Here is a 24,980-nt window from a genome sequence, read left to right as displayed (position 1 = left end):
CTCTTTGAAAAAAGAAAAAGAAAAAAAGATTTATATATATATATATATATATGTATGTATGGCTTGCTGATACAAAACATGTACGACACACAATTTACAAATAATAAATTTGTAAAACAATACACTTTATAATAAATCTCATATAGCCAATTAATTCTCACAGAATGCTTTCACTTATTGTTGCCAAACTCTTACATGCCTAAGTTGCCTATGATTTCAATTCACCAAGTTTTCACAAAAAAGTTGCATTCCAATTCTCTAATTCCTTTTCCAATAAATTTATTTTCATTACATCTGAATGTGTGACATACTGTTAAACTCTTCCTCATTCATTTGAAAATGACATTTATTAAGCTTCAGCGCTCGTGTATGTTGGAGCCAAATGTGATCATCAAAGATGAGTGACTTCTTTGCTGAACCAGATAATAGTTTTCAAATACAGGAAGAGTATATCCTCAAATATCCTCAGTTTTTGGTGCTATTCGTAACAACAGCTACAGACGTGATTCTTTTAAATTTAATCTACATTACCATTTGATCTTGCACCTACTCATGTCTAGACAATCAACTAAAATAATAAGTCAAGCCCGGATTTGCAGTGTTTGCCAAATTCCACGGTATAAATATTCCCACCATAGCCAGATTCAAGTTACCAAGATGATATCACTGAACACATACCAATATATGGTATTTCTGTTCAAATGAAACATGTAAATAACCCCAAAATCATAGATAGTGACAAATATAATAGATAACTAAGAGTGTTAAATTTTGAGTATGTTTTCTTTTTAATATAACTTATTTGACTATAAGATCATATAATTTTTAACTAGTGGCTATATTTAACAACCAGCATCCAAAATTCCTAAAAATTAAATAATCAAAACTTGCAAGCCAGATTTAGCCCAACACTAGATATTTTCTGTACCTTGATTAGTGTATTGGTTACAGGGGTGTACACATTTGTCAAAATCATCGAAATGTTTATTTAAAATGGGTACACTTCGTTGCATATCAATTATACTCCAGCAGAGATGATTTAAAGAAAATAACTAGTACCCCTTAGAGTTCTGTTAGGTCTCCTTTCACTGCATTTGTACTTCGCGGGCCACTTTACCTCCTCCCATTTTGATTAATATCAGTATCTGGATAGGTCCCGACTGTGTATCTCTAAATAAGTTTCTCTATCTCCTGACTGCAACTTTCACATAAACAACCTCCCTTTGGATGTTACCAAGACATTCCAGTACATCTAAAATTGTACTCAACATCTAATGTTACCCAAACCGTTCTCCCTCCTCACCTCCTATTTTTCACTTCTACCCACTGAGATACACAAGCCAAAAATCAATACGCAACTAAAACCTCCCCCCTTCCCTAACGCCACAGCTCTAATCAATCAGCACCTGTCAATTCTATTCCTAAGTATCTCTTACGATCATCTGTCTCTGAGTCCCTATTCCTCCTGCTCCAGCAGAGACCACAACTATTACTCACCTGGCTTACCCCAAGGGACTCCTAATGACCTCTCAGTGTTCAGTCTTGGCCCCTCAAATCACTCTGCAAACTATGTAGAGAGGATTTGATATATACAATCTGACCTGCTATATAGCTGACAAGTAGCTACATGATCGGGCCCTGATTATGTCATGTCTCCTACACATTTCCTTGACAGTTATCCTCGAAGCTCACTGAATTTTATTCTCCAACCTCACTGAAAGTTTTTCACTTCCCCTACACAAAATAGTCTTTTCTCACCCTTTTCTCTAGCTGTTTCCTTCTCATCCTTCAGATACCAGCTTATGCATTGCATCTGAATCCTTATGTTGGATTAGATGTCTCACTTGTATAATTCCATGGCTCATACCCCACCATCATAATCTGTCTCCCCTGCCAAACTGAATGCTTCCATTAGGACAGGGACCATTTTAATTGTGCTTGCTATTGAAACACTAGCTCTTAGCAACGTGCCTAGAAAACAGCAGTTGATCGTTGAATGTTAATTGAATGAGTCTTATTATTAATAATACTACAGACCGATAGGTTGTTGTCAGGTCCTACTAACCCTTCTCCTTGTCTCATACTCATCAGATGTCAAGCCCTGTCTTCTCAAGTGGTACTGTGAGTTCTGTGATGGGTTTATGGTTTTGCTCTAAATTTATTTACAAATCCATGTAGGCTTCATACAAGACTAAGCATAATTCATTAAATGCCTAATAAATGACATGCATTTCTATTATTTCCAAAACCAAATGCCTACCAAATTTTTCATTCTGACAATAGCGTGCTTTTAACACTATTTCTAAAACACAGATTTTGTGTTGTTTTTAGCCTATTTTCATATATTTTCCCTTCTCACTTACCCCTAATTTACCCTCTTCTCTTCCTTCCTGCCATCACCCCAACTTTTGATCTGTGTTTACTCTGTTGCTATTATCTTGAAAGTCTTTATCTCTTGCAATTAATGTCTCAGAGTGTCTTCAAAGGACTACTTCAATTCCCAACTTTTTCCTGCTTTCCATTCCTTGGTGTAACATTTTTTCAACTCTATGTTCCAAGAATAGCAGTTAGCTATTGAGTAGTAGACTACACTATGTGTATGTAAGTCTTTCATGGTGGGGCGTGGGCAGGGGCTGGAAGTTAGATACAGAGTTTTAATACAATGCAGTAAGGTACGGTAGAAGGTGCTGAGCCAGCCTCAGGAAGGCACACCTTCTGACTGAGCATGGGATGTAGAGGAATGGAGAAGTCATTAAAAAAATTACTGTCTCCTTTCTCTGAATTCTTATAATAAAATACAATGTCACATACATTCCAGCACATTCTGTGGCTAACATCTGTTGAGCATACCCGTTATCTCATTTAACCACTGTGCTAAAAAGCCTCAGTCATCAGTAGGTGATATAAAAATACACTGGGGAAAAGTCGGGGGTGGGGGGAGGTCACATGAATTTCAGGAGAGTACCAGGCATGCAGTAAATGGTTTGCAAGCATTTTCTTTGTTTGCTCTTATATATTTGGGCCAAGGACAATCTGTATATCATGATCAGGAGTAGAAATGAAAAGAACAGCTGCAACCTCTCCAGTCCAGTATATTCACACATCAGACTTAGATATGTTCCTCTGGTACATGTATTTGTTTTGTTTGAATTGAGGTTGGACATGTGTTTATTTAACACAGGAAAGTCCCTCAGGGAACAGGAAGGAGCAATACCACAATACTTGCTCTTGTAGGAAAGAAGCCCAGATATGAGAATTCACAATCGTTGTCCCCATTTTTATCACAAAAACAGTCGATGTCTTGCATTTCTCGGGGTAGACATGGATGCGGTCCGGCCAGTGTACAGATTCCCTCATCCTCTGCAAAGCTACTGCCCAACTGCCCTTCTGATACTTCTCTTGTTGTTTGCATGAAAAAAAAAAAAGCTTGAAATAAAATTTACTCTTTGCTCTCAGCAAGAACTAATACTTATCAAATGCCCTGGTCAAACACAATAAAATCATACTGTGTAAGAAAATTGCTTTTGTAATTGATTTACTAGTTTTCATAGAGGAAAAAGCATTTCAGTCGCATTTTCATTAAATTGCTTGTCTACGACAACCCAAAAATATCTAGCTTTCAGTTTTTAAAGACCCAGTATCTCAGTAGCTTGGATTAAAAAAAAGATACAGAATGAGGGAAAATAGTAAACCTAATGGTGCTCTGTATGGTAAATAATAAATCTAGACACGTCCTTCATTGTAGAAAAAGCATAGAATTAGAGATTATGGGGGAGACAGTGCTTCGTTTTTGCTGCCTTAGGTTAGAAGACAGAAAAATAAAGTGAGAAAGGAATCGTCTGGCATTGTTTGTATTTTAAAATGCCTTAACACACGCCCCCCGAGCTGGAAGGAGGGTCCAGCAAGCAAAGAACAAATTCAACTGCTCAGATTCTGCTCCCCGGGATTCTGTATGTTACTTGAGTCCCCAGGATGAGCCTGTAAGCACCAACAAAATGCGTTTATTACTTAAAATACACTTGCTTCAAAAGAGATCAAGGTAATGAACTCCATCCAAGTTTTCTACTGGTGAAATTGCTTTATATAAAACACAACTATTGAGCCTTTAGCTAAAAATGTGTAGTTAGCTATTTCCACATTAAATTGTAAGCACCATAAGGAAAAGCTCTGTCTGTGTGCAGCTGTGTCCCCAGGGCCAAACGAAAGGGGGCTGACAATTAAAACATGCCTTCTGAATAAATTAATTAATTTTAGTTTCCCACTGAATCAAAGAGTATCTTTCAATGAATGTCCAAGCAATTATCTTTCACCATTAACTTTTCAGGGTGGAAATCTTCCCAAACTCCTACTTGATCTCTCTCTTTTTTTTTATTAAGATTTATTGGGGTAACAATTGTTACCAAAGTTACATAGATTTCAGGTGTACAATTCTGTAATACTTCATCTATATACCACATTGTGTGTTCACCACCCAGAGTCAGTTCTTTCATCACCATATATTTGATCCCTTTTACACTCTTCTACCACTCCCCTCCCCCCTTACCTTCTGGTAACCACTAAACTACTATCTGTATCTATGAGTTTTTGTGTCCTCATTTGTTTATCTTGGTCCGTTGTTGATTTCAGTTTTATATACCACATATCAGTGAAATCATATGCTTCTCGACTTTTTCTGTCTGACTTCAAAAAATTAAGACTAGAATTACCATATGACCCAGCAATCCCTCTCCTGGGTATCTACCCAAAAAATCTGAAAACATTTATCCATAAAGATGTATGTGCTCATATGTTCATTGCAGTTTTATTTATGGTGGCCAAGGCATGGAAACAGTGTCCTTCAATAGATGATTGGAAAAAGAAGATGTAGCATATATACACGATAGAATACTATTGTGCTATAAGAAAAGATGAAATAATGCCATTTGCAACAACATGCATGGATCTTGAGATTATTATGCTAAGCGAAATTGATCTCTTTTTTAAGGCACATCAAAGGAAGAGAAAGAGAAACCAGGGTGGGAAATAGAAGAAAGAAAAGCTATATAGGAAATGGAAGAATGTCACTTAACACTGTCATCAATAGCTTGAGCTTCAAATCCCAAATGGCAATCTTTGCTTACCTAGTACAAATATAAATACTACTGATTACACTGTGACTACATTTGGTGGCCACTGCAAGACACTAGGCAAAGTAAAAAAATTTTCTTTGGACAAACTAGAGTATTCCAGGAAACCCACCTGACACAACTTGAGGCATTCATTTATCCAACAAATACTTAACAAGCTGGCATTTGCTAAGCACTATGCTAGGTGCTATACATTCAACAGTGAACTGCAATGCATGTGTCAGATTATTTTTTAAGGTCATGAATAAATTTAAAACTCTGATATGTAGATCCTCTCCCTATGGGGGCAGGGAGGAAGCAACACACTCAAACATGTACACGTCTTATGTGCAATTTCAGGGGAGTTTTAGATACTCCAAAGACGATTCATAAACCCAGGAGATAGATAGATAGATAGATGACAGATGATAGATAGATAGATAGATAGATGATAGATAGATAGATAGATAGATAGATAGATAGATAGATAGATAGATAGATGATAGATAGATGATTGATAGATAGATAGATAGATAGATAGATAGATAGATAGATAGATAGACAATCCTACAGATTCCATTGCCCTCTGTCTGAGCAGTAATCTAATATGCTGCTGTATTTTGTCTTTTTGCATTTAAATTAAATTCAAGTTATGTTCTGGACTCAGGCCTCTTGATTAGAACAGGTGACAAAAGGAGCCACACAAAGGCAGAGAAAGATGGCAGGGGATCTCAGCCCCATCCCAATTTTAGAGGGCTTCCTAAAGTAGCTCTGATAAATTAAAGAAATCCTTTTAATAGAGTTTTTAGAAACCTTCGCTAACTTGATTAATGAACTTAGAGCACTTTCTATTTCAAAGGTTTTACTCATTTAAACACTTTTGCACTTTCAATATGTCAACAACAAGCCAGATAATGATGCAAAATCTTTAAGAGAAATCAAGCAGAGATGTCCAATTCCACATAGAAAGAGAATGCCAGGTTAACATTTAAAATACTGGTTTGTGCAAAGGACACTTTGGTGTGTGTGTGTGTGTGTGTGTGTGTGTGTGTGTGTGTGTGTGTGTGTGTGTGTTAATTAATTATCCTTGTCTCACTTGCTTTATGTATTATAATTCATGAATTACTGGAATTCATAATTTAATAATATGCAGATGTCACCCAGAGGTGCTAAACCAATTCTCCTACTTGGAATTGCCTGTCTAAATAAGAATGACACTAACTTGAGCATTTTCTCTCTGATTAGAGACACTATAGATCTGCAGTTGCCTCCATGTAATATAAATCAATAAAGAATAATTTTCCAGGCAGTAAATCAATTGTCAGTTCACAGACCCTAATACCCTTGCACAGGATTTATTGAAAAAATGAATGGCAGTCTTGTTAGGAGATGTACAGCATGCTTTATAGGGACATAATAGTGTAAACCCCAGACTATCACATTCACCACAGTGAGGACTCCAACAGGAATAACCCTTTCCTTTCCATGGAACACACACTCAAATGGATTTTCTAAAGATAAAATGAAAAAAAAAAAAAACGTAAAGATGATAGAAAGATAATGTATCTCTGGAGCGGGAGAGCCAGCTTTGGGGACACCATAACCCCTTTGCTAGGACTTTCAGCAATCGGGCATGGTGGATCTAAAAAGTTAATATTCTAAATTTTTGCCATCTAGTAGGTTATCAATTTGCCACATGGGGTTTTTATTTTTATTTTTTTTTTTTTTTTTTTTTTTTTTTTTTTTTATTAATTAATTTATTTATTAGTTTCAGGTGTACAAAACAAGGTAATACTTAGACGTTCATCATTTATATCCCCCTCCCCCCATCCACTATCCCTCCGACCTCACACTGAACCATCACATTATATATATAAAATTATAGTTGGCATTCATTAATGTTTAGCTTCTGATGTACAATGCCATGATCAGGTATCCACAGTATCCCTGAGGTGGTCTCCCAAATAGGACGCATGTCCATCGGATACCCAACAAAATCTTTACAACATTATAGAATACCTTCCCCAAATTAATTTTCAAAAAAACCCTGAGGCCATCTTGTGGTTACCAGCTGCTTCCAAATCCCTTCACCTTTCCCCTTATCCCCAACCCCCTCCCACACACCCATTTAACCACTCTCGGTTTTTTCTCTGCGTCCCCAAAACTGTCTCTGATTAGTTCATTCACATAGTCTTTTCTTTAGATTCCATATATAAGTGAGATCATATGGTACTTGTCTTTCTCTTTCTGACTTATTTCACTTAACATAATGTTCTCTAGATCCATCCATGTTGCTGCAAATGATAAGATTTCTTTCTTCTTTATGGCTGCGTAATACTCCATTGTATAAATGTACCACAGCTTCTTAATCCAGTCATCTACCGATGGGCATTTCGGTTGTTTCCATATCTTGGCTATTGTGTAAAGTGCTGCAATAAACATAGGAGTGCATACAGATTTTTGAATTGGAGTTTTGGATTTCTCCGGGTAGATGCCTAGGAGTGGAATTACTGGATCATAGGGTAGTTCCATTTTCAGATTCCTGAGATACCTCCATACTGTTTTCCATAGTGGCTGCACTAATCTGCAGTCCCACCAACAGTGCACTAGCGTTCCCTTTTCTCCACATCCGCGCCAGCATTTGTTGTTTGTTGATTTATTGATAATAGCCATTTTGACTGGAGTGAGGTGGTATCTCATTGTGGTTTTTATTTGCATTTCTCTGATGGTTAGTGAGGTTGAGCATTTCTTCATATGTCTTCTTGCCTTCTGTATGTCCTTCTTAGAGAAATGTCTCCCCAAGTCCTCTGCCCATTTTTTAATTGGGTTGTTTGTTTTTTTGGAGTTGAGTTGAGTAAGTTTTTTATAGATTTGTGATATTAATCCCTTATCAGATATATCATTGGCAAATATCTTTTCCCATACAGTAGGATCCCTTTTTGTTTTATTGATGGTTTCCTTTGCTGTGAAAAAACTTTTTAGTTTGATGTAATCCCACATGTTTATTTTTTCTCTTACTTCGCTCGCGCGAGGGGATATATCAGTGAAAATCTTACTCCGGGTAATGTCCATGAAGTTTCTTCCTATATTTTCTTCTAGATATTTTATGGTTTCAGATCTTACATTTAAGTCTTTAAGCCATTTTGAATTTGTTTTTGTATATGGTGTGAGGAGGTGGTCCAGCTTCATTTTCTTGCATGTGTCCGTCCAGGTTTCCCAACACCACTTATTGAACAGACTATCTTTACCCCATCGTACATTCTTGCTTCCATTGTCGTAGATTAGATGGGCATATAGGCATGGATTTATGTCTGGACTCTCTATTCTGTTCCATTGATCTATGTATCTATTTTTATGCCAGTACCATGTTGTTTTGATTACTGTAGCCTTGTAGTATAGTTTGAAATCAGGTATCGTTATACCTCCCACTTTGTTCTTATTTCTCAAGATTGCTGAGGCTATCCGGGGTCTTTTATGGTCCCATATAAATTTTAGGATTATATGTTCTATTTCTGTGAAAAACGTCGTTGGTAGTTTGATAGGAATTGCGTTGAATATGTATATTGCCTTAGGCAGTATGGACATTTTAATTATATTAATTCTTCCTATCCATGAACATGGAATGTGTTTCCATCTATTTATGTCTTCTTTCATTTCTTTCTTCAGTGTTGTATAATTTTCTGAGTACAGATCCTTTACATCTTTGGTTAGATTTATTCCCAGATATTTTATAGTCTTTGGAGCAATTGTAAATGGAATTGTTTTTTTAATTTCTCCTTCTGCTATTTTATCATTGGTATATACAAATGCAACTGATTTCCGAATATTAATTTTATATCCTGCTACTTTACTAAATTCATCTATCAGTTCTAATAGTTTCTTGGTGGAGTCTTTAGGGTTCTCTATATATAGTATCATATCATCTGCATATAATGATAATTTTACTTCCTCCTTACCAATTTGGATGCCTTTTATTTCTTTCTCTTGTCTGATTGCTGTGGCTAGAACTTCCAGCACTATGTTGAATAGAAGTGCCACATGGGGTTTTTAGTTCTTGTGATGTGGCTAGTCCAAACTGAGATGTGCTGTGCTGTACTGTAAAATAAACACTGGATTTCAAAGACTTAGTATAAAACAGAAAACATAAAATAGCTCAATACTTTTTATATTGGTGTGTTAAAATGGTAATAATTTAGTTATATCAGGTTACATTAAATATATTCTTAAAATTAATTTCAACGGTTTCATATCTTTTTTCTGTGGCTATGAGAAAACATAAAATATAAAAAAAATAGTTCACATGCTATTTCTATCGTACAGCTCTGTTCTAAACAGTAAAGTAGTTCAGGCAACTGATGGAAAAATTATATCATGGTTCTCCAACAACGAACCAGCAAATACTCTGTTAAGTAAGGGAATGACAAAATGAGACTCTGCTTTTTAGAACAATACGTAGGCCTTCTGAAAAAGTGGGAAGAAGACAGTAGTTGCTTGTTCATAGATGGAAAGGGAGGTCCCCACAGGTCACAGGGTAAATATTATTATTTAACCTGCTTGTCAAGTGAAACTAGAGAACCTGAAAAGATAGAAATTCTAAACCTGCTAATGGCTACATAACCAGATTTCAGCTAATGAGTGGTACAGAGAAGAGGAAGCCAAGAGAAGTTTGATTAGTTGGTGTCAAATGTTATCTTTGGTTCAATAGTTACAATCAGTCTCATTTATTATTAGATGTCCAGAATCTTGTACAGGACCTGACTATAAAACACTCGATAAATATTTTACTAAGTGATAAAAATGAATGAAATGATTACATAGGAAAAGAGACTAATGCACCAATTTAACTAGAAATGCCCATAGAACAAAGTAGAAGGACTGGAAATCCAGACAATGAAGAAGGAAGTCCTGAGACTAAGTAGATAAAGATGGAGAGATTTTTAGACATAAGAGTAAAGAAAATTTAAAATACATAAAAGTATTAGTGACTCCTAAATGACTGAAAAGTAAACAAGAATCGTAAGATGTACAGTGATAGGACCCAGGCCAATTTCTACCATTCTGAGGTTGGGTGAAGTAAAAAGTAGCTTTTTGAATAGTCTGTAATATTGATGATATGGGGAAAATCAAAGGACGCAACCATTCATTCCTGAATTCTCAAGAAGTCTCCTGACAGAGTTAACATCAAGGAAAAAATTCATGTAAACGTCAGTGCTTCTCAACCAGGGGTGACTTTGGTCCCCGGGGGGGGGGGGGGGGGAATATCTGCCAATGTCCAATGTCTGGAGATGTTTGGGGCTGCAACTACTAGGGAGTGCTACTGGCATCTAGTGGGTAAAACCAGAAATGCTGTTAAACATCCCACAATGCACAAGACAGCACCCAAAAACAAAGAATTACTTGGTGCAAAATGTCAACAGTGCAATGTTAAGAAACCCTGATCCACTAGAGAAATAGTATTTACAGATGCCAATGAGGATGGGACAAGAAAACACCAGAAATTCAAAGTGCTATACTGATAGGACAAAATAGCTTAAAAAAAATAAAAAAATGAAACAACCCCTAAATACATTATTCACCCCTGGTTCTCCTACCGCAGTATAACTTCAGAAGTTTTGCTAGCATTGTTCTTAAGAAATCATCTCTAAGAAAATGAGAAAAATAATTCAAATTTATATGGGAGATGTATGGGTATTTTATGCAGAGGAAGTAAAAAGTATGCTTTATTCTATTATGAATAAAAAGATGCCATAAATTTAGACCGGGTTCATTGCTTTCTGCTTAATAAAGCCTGCACACAAGCACCTGAAGAAAAAAATAGATAGAAAATGTACCCATTAAAATATTTACCCTTCCAAGTAACCTAAAGTGGTAAGAAATATAGGCTTAATTATCTTCTCAGATTTTTCAGCTAGCACATGAATTTGAAGTCCTACTATATTTGAAAAATAGAGAACTTAAATCTACTGCTTTCAAAATACCTTCCTTTGGGCTGCAAACTATAATCAAGTATTCTATATCACCATGAGCTTCAGTACATTAATATGATATAAAATATGCTTTAAGGATATATTCATGATTTATAATAATTGCAGCTCTCAGAAACTAATAGCCAGAAGTATTTGACTTTTACCTTCAAATATCCTAACTCAAATCCAGTTAAAATACTGTCCAAATCAGCATAAGAGCTTCTATAGTAAAATATTAGAAACAATCATCATTTTTTAAAAAGTTCTATGTTAATGCTTGATGTGTTAGTCTTCCCAGGTAACACATTCTTATTTTGATTGGAATATATTAAGAATGTATTTCAATAGGTTTCTAGCGGTATTACTTTCAGGTACCCAAAGCTGCAAAGCATAGATGTATATGGTAGGAGGAGAGGTAAGTGAGGGCGAGGGAGACTTTTTGGAGTTATCTCACCATATTAGTTTCATGAGGCTGCTGTAACCAAGTACCTCAGATGATTTCAGTACCTGCCTCCGTCTTTACGTGGCCTTCTCTAAGTCTCGACCTTTCCAGTGCGTGTGTGTTCTCTGACCTTATACAGACAACACTCATCGGATTTAGGGTGCACTCTAATCCCAGGATGATTTCATCTCTAGATCTTTAATTATATCTGCATTTCTGTATCTTTCACTAAGTTTAGCTGCAAAGACCCTATTTCCAAATAAGGTCCCATTCTGAGGCGCTAAGTAGACATGAATTTTGGGAGGACACTATTAGACCCACTACACTTACCACACCTTATTTGTGTTCAACTATTTCATTTAGATAATGGTCTGTCTGAGTCTCTCTCTTGTTTTCCTTATGGCACCAAGCCTGAAATTATATATATGTAGCCCTTCCCAAGGACCCATTGCTACATCTATAAAATTGCATTGGCATCAGATGTTAATGAAAGAATCCAAACTGACTGGGGAAAAAAGTGGTCAATGTTCTAGTTTGGACTTTTACAAAGCTGGGAATGTTAGACCTAAGTAATTTAGCTTCTTAATGTCTATGTTAACAGGAAGATAAAGTGAATTAATCATGATATAATGTAGTTGGAGTTTAATCCTCGCTCTTCTACTGAATAGCTATTGGACTTCAGACAAATTACCCAACTTCCCTTAACCTAAGGCCCTGGATTTATAAAACCAGAATAATGTACTGTTGATTTCAATAATAAAACTAAAATCCTGTATATGAATATGCCTACCACGCTAGATCCAGCGGTTAGTGTGATGACAAGTTTTTTTTTGGCCAGCACAATGGACTTTATTTTTCATGTGAATCTAAATGAGTTTAAGCAGAGAAGGTAAATGTAATCCATTTCCCATAAGCACCACTCTGCACTGTTTTAAACTGGGTTTATCTGCCCTGGGCAGCCTTTGAGCTTGTTACTACAATGCAAATATACAGCAAATATTCAACAAATGGCAATGATATCAGAAGCTACCTGCCTCAGTACTGACTAACTCAGCAACAGGGAATTCATTACCTAGAGAGAAATCTAATTCCATTTTTAAAAGTAACTCCATTTTCTAGTAAATTATTTTTCATGTTTCTGTTAAGTTTTATTCATTGATCTTAGTTTTTACTCCTAAGACAATATTAAATAATACTGCATCTAGCCAACTGTCTTTCACTTACACGAACACATCTATTGTGACTCTCCAGTATATGAGATCATTTTCATGACAGCATTCCAAGGCATAATTGTAACTTACAATTAGTACACATCATTGAACCATTCATCTCACTGCTGTCAAAAAATTGCCCAAGGAAATTTTCATGCCATGAGATGACTGTGTTTCAAGCTTATAAACAATCAGCCCTCCTTTAGTTTTTTTGTCTTTGTGAGATATGATCAGAAAAACCCTAATTAGTCACTCTAAATATTTATAGGAACAAGGAGTGAAATATGCCCTATGCAAATTTAATAAGGGATTTCCTTTGTCCATTTTTCTTGAGTCCAAAGTTCATAGAATCAGAGTACTAGACAATGTTCCTTCTTACAAAAATAATTTTATTAAAGCAGTCTTAACCTTCAGACTTAGCAATAGGATGTAGTACACATTCCCCCAACCTCCTCACCCCCAGATCACTTGTCCATCTCCAGGAGCCCTGCAGAAAAGCTTAAAGTTTAGAGGTACATTAAAAATACTAACTTGAAAATACTGACCAATAGCCATATGTCAGGAGTCTGGAGAATTTGACAGGGACTCTTACTCAGCCCAGGTATTCCTGGATTTAGAAGGCATGAGAAAGAAATCCCAATCACCTTGGACAGTAACTTCAAATGTGAAGACGATAATTGCCGAGTGACCAAACGTCAACAGAGTCCACTCTTTGCAATGGTTACAGAAATTCTATGGGGTCTGGAATGCTGAGATACTTATCTTGCTGACTGCAGAATAAAGTACTGTCACCAACCCATTGATATTTAGGTCCTGTAGAAGCTAATTCTCTTTAAAGATAAGACAATCCAAGTGCCCTATACATTAACTATTGGTGATAGGAAAGGCAACAATGCCATTGCCAATAATTTCCAAAGTATGTCATGTTCACAGTTACTTTCTACTCCCCCATTCTAACCCAATGCTAAACTCACCCAAATAATCCTTTTATTATTAGGAAAAGTCTATGAAGTTAGTCGGATTATCCTAACGTATCAATTACAAATTTAGAAAGCAGATTCGGATATGGCCCTAGGATTCTTTTATTTGTTGAAAACCATTGGCCCAAGAACCCTGGTGGGGTTAAACAAAACTTGTTATTGCTAGAAAATGGGTTTGGCTGCAATAGTTTATTTTAATGAAAGTTTGTTAGATGCGATAAACAATACACCATAAAAAAATGGTGCTATCCTGTTTATTGAGACTACAATTTTGATTGTTCTTTGAAAGTGTAGAGTGGAATTATGTATTCTTTCTATTCAATAACATTTATGTTATAAAATAATATTAAACATGGATTAGAAAAAAGGGAAAATACCTATACAAAAACTACATATGCCTTGTATACAAATAGAGCAAAGCAGAAGGAAAAGGATAAAAATCACTTGTAATCAGTTTCAAGCATCAGTGACAACAGATGGTGAAATTTTGGATTTTTGAATAGTATTAGGTTGGTGCAAAAGTAATTGTGGTTTTTGCAATTATTTTTAACCTCTTAAACCACCTGAAAAAGGTGGGTCAAAGGTCCAAGCTTGGTTATCCCCTGTAATGTGCATGGCCTCTGAATATGAAGAATAATCATACTGGATAAGGAGTGGAAATCTTATATCTAGACAAAAGACTTCACATGTTGATAATGACTATATTCAAAAATTGGAAGCAATCAATATGTCCTTCAATAGGTAAATGTATAAATAAAAATGAACAGAATATTATTTATTGTTGTCAAGCAATAAAAAGACATGGAGGACCTTAAATGTATATTACTAAGTCAAAGAAGCCAATCTGAAAGGCAACATACTGTATGATTCCAACTACCGTTGGAAAATAAGACCTAGCTGGACCATCAGCTCTAATGCACCTTTTGGAGCAAAAGTTAATATAAGACCCGGTCTTAGATTATATTAAAATAAGACCAAGTATTATATTATATCATATCATATCATATCATATCATATTATATTATATGCAGTATATTAAAAATAAGACTGGTATCACATTATATTAAGTTATATTATATTATATCATCTAATATTATATTATACCCTGTCTTATATTAAAATAAGACTGGGTCTTATATTAATTTTTGCTCCAAAATATACATTAGAGCTGATGGTCTGGCTAGGTCTTATTTTCAGGGAAACATGGTATGCGACATTCTGGAAAAGGCAAAACTATGGAGACAGTGAAAAGATCAATGGTTGCCAGAGGTTGGAAGACGGAGGGATGAATAGGCAGGACACAGTTTATTTTTAGAGCAGTAACACTATTCTGTATGACACAGCAATGATGGATACATGTCACTACAAATTTGTCTCAACTCATAGAATTTGCAAAACCAAGAATGAACTCTAATGTAAACTATGGAGTCTAGGTGATAACGATGTGTCGACATAGGTTTATCAACTGTAACCAATGTACCACTCCGGTAGGGGACTAATAATGGGGGTTTATAAATGTGTGGGGGGGGAGGGGATATGTGGGAAATCTGTACACCTTCCACTCAGTCTTGTTGTGAACCTTAAACTGTCCTAAAAAATAGAGTCAATTGAATAAAAAAATGAAAGCAAACTAAAAATATTTTCAGACATACAACAGTTGAAAGAATTCATCACTACTAAATGTACACTACAAGAAATGTTAAAGGAAATACTTCAGGCTGAAATACTGGAAAATGCATCATGGAAATACGAATCTACACAAATGAAAACCACCATATTTTGTAGCTATGTAGATAAAATATGTAATTTCTTATTATTTAAACCTATATAAATGATAATTGACTGTCTAAACAAAAATAGTAATTACCAATGTAGTTTGGGGTTTATAACACACTTAAAAGCAAAAAGTATAAGAAAATATATTGCAAAGGCTAGAAGTAGAAAATGGAAGTATACTATTATAAGGTTCCTATATTATATGTGAAGTGGCATAATATCACTGGAAGGTACACTGTGATGAGTTAAATATGGAGGCAATAAATCCTAAAGGAACCACTGAAGTAGCAAAGCAAATAATCATAGCTAATAAGTCAGCAAAGGAGATAAGAGGGTGTCATAAATGCTACCGAATTATTATAAAAGAAGGCTGGGGAAAAAAGAGGAGAGGGAAAAAAAAAACCAGGTAGGACAATAGCAATATGGTAGATTTAAAACTATCAACAATCACATAAAATACAGTGTTCTAAAGACTTCAATGAAAAGGTACATTTTGTCTGAATGGATACAAATCAAAATCCAATTATGTTCTTCCTATGGTAATGCACTTCAAATATAAAGACACTAATAGATTAAAGAAATGAAAAAAAAAGATGTACATTTATCAGAAGAAAGCTGAAGCAATTCTGTTATATTAGAAAAATTGAGATCAGAAAAAAGAATAATACCTAGGGTAAAGTGTACTTCAAAAAGATAAAAAGAAGAAGTCATCAGTAAGATCTGATGTCTAAATAACTTTGCCCTTAAGAAGATAGCTTCAAAACAATTATTAAAAATAAGTTGCAAGGAGAAATAGAAAAATCCACAAGTGCAGGTGGAGATGTCAATACTGCCTTTAATTAATCGAACAAACACAGAAAATATCAGTTAGGATACAGAAGAATTAAATAACATTAGAATCAACTTGACCTATTTGATATTTATAGAACACTCCACCCAACTACAGAAGACTACACATTCTTTTCAAGTACACACAAAACATTTACCTATATACCACATTCTGCATCATAAAACATTATAAACTTGAAATTATTCAAGTCATACAAAATACATTTCATGACCATAAAAATAACTAGAAATCAATAAGAGAAATACCTTTGAAAAATCCTGAAATATTTGGAAACTAGATAACATACTTCTAAATATCCCAAGAGTCAAAGAAGAAATCAAAATTGAAATACGGAAGTATTTTAAAGTGAATGAAAATGAAAACACTGCATATCAAATTTTCCAGGGTACCTCTAATGTAGTACTTTTGGGAAAATGTAAAGCAGTAAACAAAAAAGAAGTCTCAAATCAAAGACCTCATATTTCACTTAAAAATACAATAAGAAGAGCAAATGAAACCCATTAACAGCAGAGTAAACATTTATCCCAGGAGGACATATAGATGGCTAACAGATATGAAAAGATACTCAACATCATTAATCATCAGGGAAATGCAAATTAAAACCACAATGATATATATATATATATATATATATATATATATATATATATATATATATATTAGAAATTAAACCAAAAACAAAGTGGAAAAAGTTCCTAAGGAAAGTTAATTTAACAAGAAGTATTATAATCAACAACTGGGAATATGCCAGGGCTAGATTAAAATGCAATATTTTTTTAATTGATGAGAGTATTGAAAAATTATAGTTCATTTATATTTACTTTTAAAGAGTACTCTACCAGAAACACCTGCTTCATCTAATTAGGGCTTCATAAGACCTACTATATTAATAAAAAACTCATTTTCTAAAAAAAAAACAAAAAATTTGGTTGTATAACCTGACGATTATAATATTATACTCTTGGCTTCTGATTATTAGCATATATTTCATAAATTTCATAGAAGTGCAGAAATGCAATTCTAATATATGTTCCTTATTTTTAAGACGTATTGAGTATTTTGTATCAGGGGAAATCTGAAATATAAGCACCTACCATTTGGTAGTCCATATTATAATTTAACTAGCATAAGTAATTCAATTTACATGTTTAAAATCTCCATTTAATGTAAACTGAATACTAAATAATTGCACCTTCTCTCACCATATTTCTGTATTTTATGTGGACAGAGAAGTAGTTATGCAGTGCATAGAAAAGATTCCCAAAGGTAAAATATAACTGTCTTATAAACTGGCAGATATTTAATACGTACTTTTTATATGAAATATTGTGAGCCAGAGGCTCTAGGGTATATTTAGCAGTATGAAATGTATTTTCTGACCTCAAGGAGTTTATAATCTAATAGAGGAAATAAGATTAACACATAGTAAAATTGATAGAACAGGTAAAAATTAGTAAAGTGGCCAATGAGTAATTTTTATGAGTTCAGAGGAGCCAAAGTGGTTTGGAATGGTTTCCATATGATGATGAGATGAATTTTATCACACCTTACCATAACTGCCTATTTACTTGCCAGATTCCCCATTATAAAGTAATCTCCTTGAACACAGAGATTGCGTCTTGTTAGGAGCTGAGCTCTAAAGACATAGGTGTCTAGCTCAATACCTGCACATAGCATGTACTCAGTAAACAGTTCAGGAATAATACATGAATAACACAACAAACCTTAAAGGATTTAGGCATGTAGAATTTGAATACACAAATAAGACAATTCAATTTTTGGCAGAGCTAGTAGTAATAAGCAAAAGGACATGGTTGGAAAATCAAGAGTGGACAGGCCAATGTACATGGAGAGTGAGATGCACGCAGAACGGTCAGATGAGACAGATTTGAAGTGGCTAATACAGGCCTAGGTGAGGATGAAGGCAATAACATCAGTTAGTGTCCAAAGAACACCTAAGCCAGGGTATGGACAGCGGAGAAGGAAACTAACGTCCATTAGAAAGAATAAACTGTGCTCACTTTGGCAGGAGATACTAAAACTGAAATGATAAAGAGAAGACTAGCATGGCCCCTGAGAAAGATTACATGTTCATTCACGAAGTAGTCCATATTTTGTTTAAAAAAAAAGAAAAAAAGAACTTCCAGCAAGTGCTGACTGAGATGAGACAGAGTACAAAAAAGTGTGGAAAGTAAAGGATGACCAAGCCTTCAAGTTTGGGTAACAGAAAATACAGTGATGATTTTTCCACATAGGATGGGGGTTAATTTTAATAGGAAAATTATGAGTTATGTTTTATTATTAACCTTAGAGTTTTGCTCTTTGAACAAGAAACTTCAAGGAGAAAGGGTTAAGACAGACTATTGGAGAAATCAGAATTGGATATATTTTCTCTCACAGAAAACATAAATCAGAGCTTTTGGCTGAATCCAGAAGACTAGATCTGAACTGTAGTAAATATCCATAATAGTGAAGAAAACTGGAAAGAAAATAAAAAGATTAGTGGGAGAAAAAGGAAGACACTCAGGATGCTGCCACATTAAGGGGGCTAAAGAGTAGTCTGAAGGCAGACGGTGATAATAGTGCCAATACTACCAGAAGGTTAAAGAGAAAGATCTGACCACCATGGAGGACAGCAGTTCCCTCTGAGAATTCATTCCAGGGGTGAATCAGGTTCCTAGGTTTAAAGGAGAACATATAGTGAAGAATTTGATTCAACATGATATGTACATGGTACTGCCTCACAAACTGTAAATATAAAAGAAAATTTTAGTGTTTAGCAATAGCAGCAGAGTAAAATGGGGAAGAGAGTGAGTGTGTGTGTGTGTGTGTCTGTGAGAGAGAGGAAGAGAGAGAGAGACCAGGACACATTGTATTATAATGGAATAATGCATTCATCCTCTTTGGTACATCTTCTCCAGAGTAAGCAGAAGTACGTACATGGGCGCACACACATATACAGCATATTACCATGAAAGACACAAATCCAAACCAGAATCCAACTTGCACAGAGCCATCAGTATCAATTACAAATTCCTAGAAATGCTACATAACTGGTGAATATCTTCTTTTTCAGTTGTTTTTCCTGACAAAATCAATACATTAAGCATTTTCAATAAACACATTTCACAGATGAGTTTCACAGATGCGCAGACTGAGGCTTAATGGGAATACACAAATAAGACCATTCAACTTTTGGCAAAGCTAGTAGTATTAAGCATATAGTGAAGAGGAATGTGTACCTGAACGTACTATGCACTGGAATTTAGATCTAGAAGCTCAGCTGGATTACGTTAAATGCATGTTTGACTGCCTATAATGTACCAGACACAGTATAATGTTATGAGGAACATCAGTTGCTCCAGTGTGTTTCTTTCTCTGAAGATTTTCTTCTCAACAGCCACAGTTCAGTTTGCTCCCTACCCATGTACTTCCAGAGGTAGCATTTCTTTTTACCTCTCTGATAGGTGTCAAAAACCTCTCTTGAGCTATGTCAAATGCTGGCTGAAAAAATCAACCAGGGACCAGATACTACCTACTAGACCTGTATTATATGTGTAGTTGGATATTTCATCTGACTCAATTATCCACTACACTATCATGGCATACAAGTAAATGCACTTGGACATCTGGTTTTATATGGCTTTTCTGCCAAGAAAACCAGAGAAAACTCTTCAAAAAGACATCTTCTTCAGTTCCCTTCTCTATTGACTGCAAAAGTCATTACTGACATTTATGTGCAAGCGCTTAATAATATCATATTCATAAACGCATATAGAGTGAACTCCAGCAACTCAAAAAATAGGCCTGAATAATAGAATATACCTTTTGAAGGGATACAAAGACTAATAAACACGGCAGAAGAACTAAGAAGAATTCCACTTTCCCAGCTTCCCATGGTGGAACATGACTTCCAGTGAAATTCTGGCACAGAACTCCCAGTAAAATTCTGGCACACGATTCCCAGTGAAATTCTGTATAGAATTTTAGGAACTTGCAAGAATAAAAATAATCAAGAGTACTTGACAAATTTGAAATATATTTCTTGATGACATTTTTTAGACTTTCTCCCTTTGATCCACTGTGTTGGCATCACTGCACCCAGCCAGGAAAAGAATATGTACAACTACTAACAAAAAGGAACAGTCTCCATGATTCACTGGAATTACTATCTGATTGATCAAGGCTGTTCTCACCAACCCCTGTTGATGACTCACATAATTATCCTCCTAAAATTCTTAAGTAATTTCCAAGCTCTTCCATCCTTCATTCAAAAACACTCCTGAAATCTAACATCCTCCAAAAAGTGTCTGTTTCAGTCAGTGGATTTAGCACATTGAGTTTCTTCACCCCTATCCCTCACTTTCTGTCATTTCCAGTCAGATAACAACTCAAACGTCATCTCCACAATGAGGTCCTGCTTGACCACACCATGTGTCACCAACTGTCATGAACTGTCACATCATCATACTTAATTTTGTTCATAGCACTTACCTCAAGGGGAAAGTTATCTTTATATAAGTTTATAATATGTTTGTTTACTGTATGCTTCCATAAATAGAATTTGAGCTTCACGAGAACAAGGCTTTCTCTGTTTTGCTTACCACACTGTGCCTGGTACATTATAAATAGTCAAAGATTTATTCAATGTAATCCACCTGAGCTCCTATATCTAAATTCCAGTGCATAAATTTAGGTACACGTTAAATGACACCAAGAGGAACCAATCCAGCAAATCAAAAATGTGGGTGCTTATACATGATAACTAACTTGAACTCTTCAAAAAGTCAGTGTCATGGAGAAAAAGTGGAGGGATAATTCTAGATTAAAAGAGACTAAAGAGGTCCTCATTGAAGTTCTCTACAAAGGAGTCTTGTCTCCTTGAAGAAGACAACTGTTTTCAGAAGGCTACTGGATTTCTTGCTGAAAGTGCTGTATGATTTGGCACTCATACCAGCCATGTTTTGAGACTGCTTATTTTCCCACAATTTCATCAACAGATTATCTTGTCCAATTTTAGTATTTCTGCCAGTTTGATGGATAAATTACATTTATGCCCTTGATCAAGCACTAGTTGCCTCCTCTGAAAAATCCACAACTGAATCTCAACAAAATATTAAATCTCCACTTCCTGATCTCATCTGTATCTTATCATTTATTCTATCATTTAAAAAAAGAAGTGTGAGGATTTCCGGTTAAGATGGAAAAGCAGGTAAATGCTATGCTTACCTCCTCTCACCACCACATCAAAATTACAACTATGGACTATTCATCATGGAGAATGACCTGAAGTCCAGCTGAACCAAAACCCTACCTCTAAGGACACACAAAAGAGCCCCCTCAAGAATGGTAGGAGGGGCACAGCTGTGGAACAGGCTGATCCCAGGCCCATATGTGACCATTAAAAATCAGGAGGGATACCTTAGCTGTGGAGGTTTGGAGCGAGGGGTCCCAACGCCACACCAGGGTCCCAGCCGAGAGTTCCAGGGCTGGGGAGAGAAATCTGTATAACTTCTGACAGTGAAAACGAGCAGAGATGGCTAGGAGAGACAAAGTTCAGCAGGAGTCCTAGGCAATCCTCTTAAAGGTCCTGCACATGAATTACTTGCTGATGGACTCACTCTCTCTGAGCACCACCTCTGGAGCAGCAGATCAAAGGGCGCCAGGGACATACAGGGAGGAAGTAAGTTGTCTGACTACAGGGTGAGGGCTGGAGGGGCAACTATCTCCCAGACAAAAATGTTGGTAGAATCCATCATTTCTTTGTTTTGCCCTACCCACCCCCAGCATGCAGATACAGGTGGCTGTCATATCTGAGTCTCCACCAACCTGGCTAACACTGTTCAATCACCCTGCCCTAGTGATTTCCTAAGACCCCATACCACCCAACTTGTGGACCCATCCAAGCTGCTTCCAGTGGCTTTTCCATACAAATAGCGTGTCTTGGATTATGCTGCGGACTTTCCAAAAAAATGCTCAAATGTTCACAAAACCTCGATAAGCAGCATCTGGCTTCAGTGCATCCCATATCTCTTGCTTAGCAGCCCCAAGCCAAGTACTAGTGAAAGCCAGCCTTGGTTCACGACTTAGCCTCGTGAGGTACCTCCAAGTCTAGCATGGATGGTGGTCATCAGCGAATTGCTTTGTGGTTCATGCCAGGTGGCCCCAGGCATGACACAGGTTGTGGCTGAACTGGGCCTGAGGTGGGGTCCCTCCCTCCCAGGAGGCCCCAGGGCTGGCACATCTGATGGCCAGCTTTAGACCAAGCTGGATCATCACCCAGCCACCTCCAAGGACAACAACCCAAAGGGCAGACTGGGCAAGCACCAGAGCCCTGCTATAGCAATCCCGCTCCACATGGTCAGTCTGTGCATGGCAGCCCCTCCACTGTAGTAACGGCCAGTCCTAACAACCAATAGCCTGAATGTCAATCCCTCCTATTGCTATGCAAACAGCAACCAAGTCTCAACTACAACAAGAGGGTACACACAAGAAACACACCTAGACTACCCAACTCAGGTGACCAGGGATACTGCACCACTGGGACCCACAGCACACCTACTACAAAGACCATCTACTAAGACCAGGAGACATAGCAGCCCTACCTAATATGTAAAAAAAAAAAAAAAAAACACAGGGAGGCAGCCAAAATATCCCAAATATAATAGAACAAACCTCCAGAAAAATAACTAAACAAACTGGAGACAAGCAATCTACCAGACGTAGAGTTCAAAACACTGGTTATAAGGATGCTCAATGATCTCTGGGAGAACTTCAACAAAGAGAAAGGAAACTTAAAAATGGAGATAGGAATCATAAAAAGAACCAGTCAGAAATAAAGAATACAATAATGGAAATTAAGAATACATTAGAGGAAATCAAGAGTAGATTACATGAATCAGAGGATCTAATCAGAGATTTAGAAGGTAAGATAGCAGAAAACACCCAATCAGAACAGCAAAAAAAAAAAAAGAATCCAAAAAACTGAGACAGTTTAAGGGGCCTCTGGGACAACACAGAACATACCAACATTGGCATCATAGGGGTACCAGAAGGAAAAGTGAGATAGCAAGGCATTAAACTATTTGAAGAAATAGTGACAAAAAACTTCCCTAAACGGGGCAATAGACATACAAACTCAGAAAGCACAGAGTCCCAAAAAGATGAACTCCAAGAGGCCCACACCAAGACACACTATAATTAAAATGTCAAAGGTTAAAGACAAACAAACAATCTTAAAAGCAGCAAAAGAACGGCAGTTAGTTACCTACTCATAAGACTATCAGCTGATTTTTCAACAGAAATGTTTCAGGCCAGAAGGCAATTTCAAGAAATATTCAAAGTGAGGAAAACCAAGAACCTACAACCAAGATTACTCTACACAGCAAAGCTATCATTTGGAATTGGAGGACATATAAAGATCTACCGAGACAAGAAAAAGCTAAATGAGTTCACCACCACCAAACCAGCATTACAAGGAATGTTAGAGGGACTTCTTTAAGACAAAAAAAAAAAAAAAATCAAAAATATGAACAATAAAGTGGCAATAACTACATATCAAAATTTAATTTAAATCTAAATGGATTAATTGCTCCAATCAAAGATAGAGTGGCTGAATGAATAAGAAAACAAGACCCTTACATATGCTGCCTATAAGAGACTCACTTCAGGCTCACTCTGACTGAAAGTGATGAAAAAAATATATTTCATGAAAATGGAAACAAACAAACAAAATAAAGCTGAGCTAACAATACTTATACCAGACAAAATAGACTTTAAAATAAAGGCTGTAATAAGAAGGAGACAAAGATGAACCCAATAATCCCCCACTTCTGGGTATTTATCCGAAGAAACTCAAAACACTACTTCCAGGGGATGTGTGCATCTGTATGTTCACTGCAGCATTGTTTACAATGGCAAAAATAAGGAAGCCTGGGTGTTCATCGATGGAAGAATGGATAAAGAGGAAGAAGCACAATTTTATACAACGGAATATTGCTCAACCATGGAAGGCGATGAGTTTTTGTCATCTGTGATGGCATGGATGGATCTGGAGGGTTTTTTGCTGAGTGAAATATGTCGGACAGAGAAAGATAAAATGTGATTTCACTGATACCAGTATATGGAATCTAAAGAACAAAATAGACAAACAAACAAACAGAAACAAACTGATTGATACACAGAACTTTTTGATGATTACCAGATAGGAGGGGTGTTGGGGAGATGGGTGGAAAAAGGGAAGAGATTAAATGCAAATTTGTTGTTTCACAATAGTGATGGGAATGTAAAGTATAGCAAGTATAGCATAAGAAATACAGTCAATAATATTATAATAACTATGTATGTTGTGAGGTGGGTACCAGATTTATTGGGGTGATAGATGGGAGGAGGTAGGGGAAAGGGTGTAAAAGGTGAAGGGATTAAGAAGTACAAATTAGTAGTTACAAAATAGTCATAGGGATGAGAAGTAAAGCATAGGGAATATAGTCAATAATATTGTGATAGCGTGGTACAGTGTCAGACAGTTGCCAGACTTTTGGTGATCACTTTTTTAGAGATATTAATATAAATGTGGAATAACTATGATGTACATCCGAAATTAATATAATACTCTATGTTAGCTATATTGCAATAAAAATGTTTTTTAAAA

The sequence above is a fragment of the Rhinolophus hipposideros genome (genome assembly GCF_964194185.1).
Source record: "Rhinolophus hipposideros genome assembly, chromosome: 23".
NCBI lineage: Eukaryota > Metazoa > Chordata > Mammalia > Chiroptera > Rhinolophidae > Rhinolophus > Rhinolophus hipposideros.
The sequence above is the reverse complement of the archived record's forward strand: the minus strand, read 5'-3'. Positions refer to the sequence as shown.